General features: G+C 44.2%; 1 pseudogene; it reads left to right on the top strand.

The window, feature by feature from the left end:
* Positions 1-7864: 7864 nt before the first annotated feature.
* Positions 7865-7983, top strand: LOC139278521 (5S ribosomal RNA; annotated as a pseudogene).
* Positions 7984-8311: the final 328 nt, after the last annotated feature.

Raw genomic sequence — 8311 nt, 5'->3', positions numbered from 1 at the left:
CACCTTATCTATTTTGCTAGTTACAACCTCAAAAACTCTAACAGAGTTGTCAAACATGATTTCCCTTTCATAAATCCATGTTGACTCTGCCCAATCCTATTATTCTTTTTTAAGTTCCCTGTTACCATATCCTTAATAATAGATTCTAGCATTTTCCCTACTACTGATGTCATGCTAACCGATCTGTAGTTCCCTGTTTTCTCCCTCCCTCCTTTCTTACATAGTGGGGTTACAATAGCTACCTTCCAATCTGTGGGAACTGTTCTAGAATCTATGGAATTTTGGAAGAGTGATTGGGGGAAGAAAGAATTATAAGTTTTGGGAAAGAAAGACTTGCATTTCTGATTGGCACTTCTCCCTAATTCCCCTGATCACGCCACTCACTGAGCTCCCCACCTTTGATGCCCCTGACCTCCCTGACCTGAGGGCTGCTCCGACGCTATACTATAAGATCAAAGGAAGAGGCTTATAATATTTCCCCCAAAAAACAGGAAGCCCGATGATTGGGAGGATCTTGGAATTCAGCAAAGGAGGACCAAGATATGAAAGGGAAGATAGAATATGTGAGACATAAAAACAGATGGTAAATGCTTCTATAGGTATGTAAAAAGAAAAAGATTAGTGAAAGTAAATGTGGGTCCCTTACAGACTGAGACAGGAGAAATTATAATGGGGAATAAGGAAATGGCAGAGAAATTAAAAAAATACTTTGAGTCTGACTTCACGGAAGAAGACACAAAAAACCTCCCAAAAATAGTGGAGAACCAAGGGTCAAGCGAGAATGAGGAACTGGAAGAAATTCATTTTAGTAAAAAATAGTACTGGTGCAATTAATGGGACTGAAAGCCGATAAATCCTCTGGACCTGATGGCCTACATCCTAGGGTTTTGAAAGAGGTGGCGAGAGAGATAGTGGATGCATTGGTTGCCAACTTCCAAAATTCCATAGATTCTGGAAAGGATCCTGTGGATTAGAAGGTAGTAAATGTAACCCCACTATTTATGAAAGGAAGGAGAGAGAAAATGGGGAACTACAGACCAGTTAGCTTGACATCAGTAGCAGGGAAAGTGCTACAATCTATTATTAAGGACGAGGTAACAGTGCATTCAGAAAATAATAATAGGATTAGGCAGAGTCAACACGGATTTATGAAACAGAAAACATGTTTGACAAATCTGTCGGAGGTTTTAAGTAGCAGAATAGATCTGGGGATGTGGTGTATTTGGATTTTCAGAAAGCATTCTGTAAGGTGCCACACAAGAGGGTATGTCCAGAGCATTTTGCAGCCAATGAAGTACTTTTGAAGTGTAGTCACTGTTGCAATGTAAGAAATTCAACAGCCAAGTTGCGCAGAGCAAGCTCCGTCAAACCAGCAAAGTGAAAATGAGCAGATAATCTGTTTGAGTGATGTTGAGGGATAAATACTGTTCAGGACACCAGGTAGAACTTCCTTGCTCTTCTTCGAAATAGTGCCAGTGGGTCTTTTACATCCACCTGAGAGGTCAAACTGGGACTCGGGCTCCTCCTGAAAGACATCACAGCTCGAACAGTGCAGCACTCGCTCAACACTGGACTGGAGTGTCCACCCTAGATTTTTGTGCTCTAGTGTCTGAAACATAGAAATATAGAAACATAGAAAATAGGTGCAGGAGTAGGCCATTTGGCTCTTCGAGCCTGCACCACCATTCGATAAGATCATGGCTGATCATTCCCTCAGTACCTCTTTCTTGCTTTCTCTCCATACCCCTTGATCCCTTTAGCCGTAAGGGTCATATTTAACTCCCTCTTGAATATATCCAATGAACTGGCATCAACAACTCTCTGCGGCAGGGAATTCCACAGGTTAACAACTCTCTGAGTGAAGTTGTTTCTCCTCATCTCAGTCCTAAATGGTCTACTCCTTATCCTAAGACTGTGTCCCCTGGTTCTGGACTTCCCCAACATCGGGAACAATCTACCCGCATCTAACCTGTCCCGTCCCGTCAGAATCTTGTATGTTTCTATGAGAGCCCCTCTTATCCTTCTAAACTCCAATGTATGAAGGCCCAGTTGATCCAGTCTCTCCTCATATGTCAGTCCAGTCATCCCGGGAAATAGTCTGGTGAAACTTCGCTCAACTCCCTTAATAGCAAGAACGTCCTTCCTCAGATTAGGAGACCAAAACTGAACACAATATTCCAGGTGAGGCCTCACCAAGGCCCTGTACAACTGCAGTAAGACCTCCCTGCCCCGATACTCAAATCCCCTGCTATGAAGCCGAACAGACCATTTGCCTTCTTTACCACCTGCTGCACCTGTATGCCAACTTTCAATGACTGATGAACCACGACACCCAGGTCTCGTTGCACCTCCGCTTTTCCTAATCTGCCACCTTCGGATAATATTCTGTCTTCGTGTTTTTGTCCCCAAAGTGGATAACCTCACATTTATCCACATTATACTGTATCTGCCATGCATTTGCCCACTCACCTAACCAGTCTAAGTCACCCTGCAGCCTCTTAGAGTCTCCCTCACAGCTCACACCGCCATCAAGTTTAGTGTCATCTGCAAACTTGGAGATATTACCCTCAATTTCTTCATCCAAATCATTGATGTATATTGTAAAGAGGTGGGATCCCAGCATTGAGCCCTGTGACACTCCACGAGTCACTGCCTGCCATTCTGAAAAGGACCCGTTTATCCAGACTCTCTGCTTCCTGTCTGCCAACCAGTTCTCTATCCACATCAGTACATTACCCCCAATACTATGTGCTTTGATTTTGCACACCAATCTCTTGTGTGGGACCTTGTCAAAAGCCGTTTGAAAGTCCAAATACACCACATCTGCTGGTTCTCCCTTGTCCACTCTATTAGTTACATCCTCAAAAAATTCCAGAAGATTTGTCAAGCATAGAAACATAGAAACATAGAAACATAGAAACATAGAAAATAGGTGCAGGAGTAGGCCATTCGGCCCTTCGAGCCTGCACCGCCATTCAATGAGTTCATGGCTGAACATGCAACTTCAGTACCCCATTTCTGCTTTCTCGCCATACCCCTTGATCCCCCTAGTAGTAAGGACTACATCTAACTCCTTTTTGAATATATTTAGTGAATTGGCCTCAACAACTTCCTGTGGTAGAGAATTCCACAGGTTCATCACTCTCTGGGTGAAGAAGTTTCTCCTCATCTCGGTCCTAAATGGCTTACCCCTAATCCTTAGACTGTGACCCCTGGTTCTGGACTTCCCCAACATTGGGAACATTCTTCCTGCATCTAACCTATCTAAACCCGTCAGAATTTTAAATGTTTCTATGAGATTCCCTCTCATTCTTCTGAACTCTAGTGAATACAAGCCCAGTTGATCCAGTCTTTCTTGATATGTCAGTCCCACCATCCCGGGAATCAGTCTGGTGAACCTTCGCTGCACTCCCTCAATAGCAAGAATGTCCTTCCTCAAGTTAGGAGACTAAAACTGTGCACAATACTCAAGGTGTGGCCTCACCAAGGCTCTGTACAACTGTAGTAACACCTCCCTGCCCCTGTACTCAAATCCCCTCGTTATAAAGGCCAACATGCCATTTGCTTTCTTAACCGCCTGCTGTACCTGCATGCCAACCTTCAATGACTGATGTACCATGACACCCAGGTCTCGTTGCACCTCCCCTTTTCCTAATCTGTCACCATTCAGATAAGAATCTGTCTCTCTGTTTTTACCACCAAAGTGGATAACCTCACATTTATCCACATTATACTTCATCTGCCATGCATTTGCCCACTCACCTAACCTATCCAAGTCACTCTGCAGCCTCATAGCATCCTCCTCGCAGCTCACACTGCCACCCAACTTAGTGTTATCCGCAAATTTGGAGATACTACATTTAATCCCTCGTCTAAATCATTAATGTACAATGTAAACAGCTGGGGCCCCAGCATAGAACTTTGCGGTACCACACTAGTCACTGCCTGCCATTCTGAAAAGTACCCATTTACTCCTACTTTTTGCTTCCAGTCTGCCAACCAGTTCTCAATCCACGTCAGCACACTACCCCCAATCCCATGTGCTTTAACTTTGCACATTAATCTCTTGTGTGGGACCTTGTCGAATGCATTCTGAAAGTCCAAATACACCGCATCAACTGGTTCTCCCTTGTCCAGTCGACTGGAAACATCCTCAAAAAATTCCAGAAGATTTGTCAAGCATGATTTCCCTTTCACAAATCCATGCTGACTAGGACCTATCATGTCACCACTTTCCAAATGCGCTGCTATGATATCCTTAATAATTGATTCCATCATTTTACCCACTACTGATGTCAGTCTGACTGGTCTATAATTCCCTATTGTCTCTCTCCCTCCTTTTTTAAAAAGTGGGGTTACATTGGATCAGTTCCTATGGAGTGGAGGGTAGCCAGAGTCTATGGAATATTGGAAAATGACTGTCAATGCATCCACTATTTCCAAGGCTACCTCCTTAAGTACTCTGGGATGCAGTCCATCAGGCCCTGGGGATTTATCGGCCTTCAATCCCACCAATTTCCCCAACACAATTTCCCGACTATTAAGGATTTCCCTCAGTTCCGCCTTCTTACTAGACCCTCTGACCCCTTTTATATTTGGAAGGTTGTTTGTGTCCTCCTTCATGAATACCGAACCAAAGTACTTGTTCAATTGGTCTGCCATTTCTTTGTTCCCAGTTATGACTTCCCCTGATTCTGACTGCAGAGGTCCTACGTTTGTCTTTACTAATCTTTTTCTCTTGACATATCGATCAAAGCTTTTGCAGTCCATCTTAATGTTCCCTGCAAGCTTCCTCTCGTAATCTATTTTCCCTGCCTGAATCAAACCCTTTGTCCTCCTCTGCTGAGTTCTAAATTTCTCCCAGTCCCCAGGTTTGCTGCTATTTCTGACCAATTTGTATGCCACTTCCTTGGTTTTAATACTATCCCTGATTTCCCGTGTTAGCCATGGTTGAGCCACCTTCCCTTTTTTATTTTTATGCCAGACAGGGATGTACAATTGTTCCAGTTCATCCATGCGGTCTCTAAATGTCTGCCATTGCCCATCCACAGTCAACCCCTTAAGTATCATTCACCAATCTATCCTAGCCAATTCACGCCTCATACCTTCAAAGTTATCCTTCTTTATGTTCTGGACCATGGTCTCTGAATTAACTGTTTCATTCTCCATCCTAATGTAGAATTCCACCATATTATGGTCACTCTTCCCCAAGGGGCCTTGCACAACGAGATTGCTAATTAATCCTCTCTCATTACACAATACTCAGTCTAAGATGGCCTCCCCCCTAGTTGGTTCCTTGACATATTGGACTAGAAAACCATCCCTTATGCACTCCAGGAAATCCTCCTCCACCGTATTGCTACCAGTTTGGTTAGCTCAATCTATATGCATATTAAAGCCACCCATGATAACTGCTGCACCTTTATTGCATGCAACCCTAATTTCTTGTTTGATATCCTCCCCAGCATCACTACTACTGTTTGGCGGTCTGTGCACAACTCCCACTAACGTTTTTTGCCCTTTGGTGTTCTGCAGCTCTACCCATATAGATTCCACATCATCCAAGCTAATGTCCTTCCTAACTATTGCATTAATCTCCTCTTTAACCAGCAATGCTACTCCACCTCCTTTTCCTTTTATTCTATCCTTCCTGAATGTTGAATACGCTTGGATGTTGAGGTCCCAGCCCTGATCATCCTGGAGCCATGTCTCTGTAATCCCAATCACATCATATCTGTTAACATCTATTTGCAAAGTTAATTCATCCACCTTATTATGGATACTCCTTGCATTAAGACACAAAGCCTTCAGGCTTGTTTTTTTAACATCCTTTGTCCTTTTAGAATTATGATGTAGTGTGGCCCTTTTTGTTTCTTGCCTTTGTTTACTCGGCCTTCCACTATTGCTTTTTACCTTTCGACCATCTGTTTCTGACTCCATATTATTTCGTCCTGTCTCACTGCATAGGTTCCCATCCCCCTGCCATATTAGTTTAAACACTCCCGAACTGCATTAGCAAATGTTACCCCCAGGACATCAGTTCCAGTCCTGCCCAAGTGCAAACGTCCCTTTTGTACAGGTCCCACTTCCCCCAGAACTGGTTCCAATGTCCCAGGAATTTGAATCCTTCCCTCTTGCACCACTGCTCAAGCCATGTATTTATTCTAACTATCCTGCTCCCTCTACTCTGATTAGCACGTGGTACTGGTAGCAATCCAGAGATTACTACCTTTGAGGTCCTACTTTTTAATTTAACTCGTAGCTCCCTAAATTCAACTTGTAAGACTTCTTCCTGCTTCTTACCTATATCGTTGGTACCTACATGTACCACGACAACTGGCTGTTCACCCTCCCTCTCCGGAATGCTCTGCAGCCGCTCCGAGACATCCTTGACCCTTGCATCAGGGAGGCAACATATCATCCTGGAGTCTTGCTTGCGGCCGCAGAAACTCCTATCTATTACCCTTACAATAGAGTCCCTTATCACTATAGCTCTCCCACTCTTTTTCCCGCCCTTCTGTGCAGCAGAGCCACCCATGGTGCCATGAACCTGGTTGCTGGTGCCTTCCGCTGGTAAGTCATCCTGCCCAGCAGTATCCAAAACATGATTTCCCCTTCATAAATCCATGCTGACTTGGACCGATCCTGTCACTGCTTTCCAAATGCGCTGCTATTTCATCTGTAATAATTGATTCCAACATTTTCCCCACCACTGATGTCAGGCTAACCGGTCGATAATTACCTGCTTTCTCTCTCTGTCACTTTTTAAAAAGTGGTGTTTCATTAGCTACCCTCCAGTCCATATGAACTACTCCTGAGTCGATAGACTGTTGGAAAATGATCACCAATGCATCCACTATTTCCATGGCCACTTCCTTAAGTGCTCTGGGATGCAGACTATCAAGCCCCGGGGATTTATCGGCCTTCAATCCCATCAATTTTCCGAACACGATTTCCCGCCTAATAAGGATATCCTTCAGTTCCACCTTCTCACTAGACCCTCGATCCCCTAGTACTTTTGGAAGGTTATTTGTGTCTTCCTTCGTGAAGGCAGAACCAAAGTATTTGTTCAATTGGTCTGCCATTTCTTTGTTCCCCATTATAAATTCACCTGAATCCGACTGCAAGGGACCTACGTTTGTCTTCACTAATCTTTTTCATTAGAACATAAGAACATAAGAATTAGGAACAGGAGTAGGCCATCTAGCCCCTCGAGCCTGCTCCGCCATTCAACAAGATCATGGCTGATCTGGCCGTGGACCCAGCTCCACTTACCCGCCTGCTCCCCGTAACCCTTAATTCCCTTATTGGTTAAAAATCTATCCATCTGTGACTTGAATACATTCAATGAGCTAGCCTCAACTGCTTCCTTGGGCAGAGAGTTCCACAGATTCTCAACTCTCTTGGAGAAGAAATTTCTTCTCAACTCGGTTTTAAATTGGTTCCCCCGTATTTTGAGGCTGTGCCCCCTAGTTCTAGTCTCCCCGACCAGTGGAAACAACCTCTCTGCCTCTATCTTGTCAATCCCTTTCATTATTTTAAATGTTTCTATAAGATCACCCCTCATCCTTCTGAACTCCAACGAGTAAAGACCCAGTCTACTCAATCTATCATCATAAGGTAACCCCCTCATCTCCGGAATCAGCCTAGTAAATCATCTCTGTACCCCCTCCAAAGCTAGTATATCCTTCCTTAAGTAAGGTGACCAAAACTGCACGCAGTACTCCAGGTGCGGCCTCACCAATACCCTATACAGTTGCAGAAGGACCTCCCTGCTTTTGTACTCCATCCCTCTCGCAATGAAGGCCAACATTCCATTCGCCTTCCTGATTATCTGCTGCACCTGCAAACTAACTTTTTGGGATTCTATGGCCACACTAGTCTGAAAATGCCCGATCTCGTCTGATCTCGGAAGCCAAGCAGAGTCAGGCCTGGTTAGTACTTGGATGGGAGACTGTCTGGGAATACCAGGTGCAGTAGGCTTTTCCAAAAAGAGTTTCATGCACAAGGACCCCCAGGTCCCTCTGCACCGCAGCATGTTGTAATTTCTCCCCATTCAAATAATATTCCCTTTTACTGTTTTTTTTCCCCAAGGTGGATGACCTCACACTTTCTGACATTGTATTCCATCTGCCAAACCTTAGCCCATTCGCTTAACCTATCTAAATCTCTTTGCAGCCTATCTGTGACCTCGACACAACCCGCTTTCCCACTAATCTTTGTGTCATCTGCAAATTTTGTTACACTACACTCTGTCCTCTCTTCCAGGTCATCTATGTATATTGTAAGCAGTTGTGGTCCCATCACCGAT

Source organism: Pristiophorus japonicus, chromosome 1 (assembly GCF_044704955.1).
Source record: "Pristiophorus japonicus isolate sPriJap1 chromosome 1, sPriJap1.hap1, whole genome shotgun sequence".
Lineage (NCBI taxonomy): Eukaryota > Metazoa > Chordata > Chondrichthyes > Pristiophoridae > Pristiophorus > Pristiophorus japonicus.
Note: the sequence above shows the minus strand (reverse complement) of the source record. Positions and strands in the feature narration are given on the sequence as shown.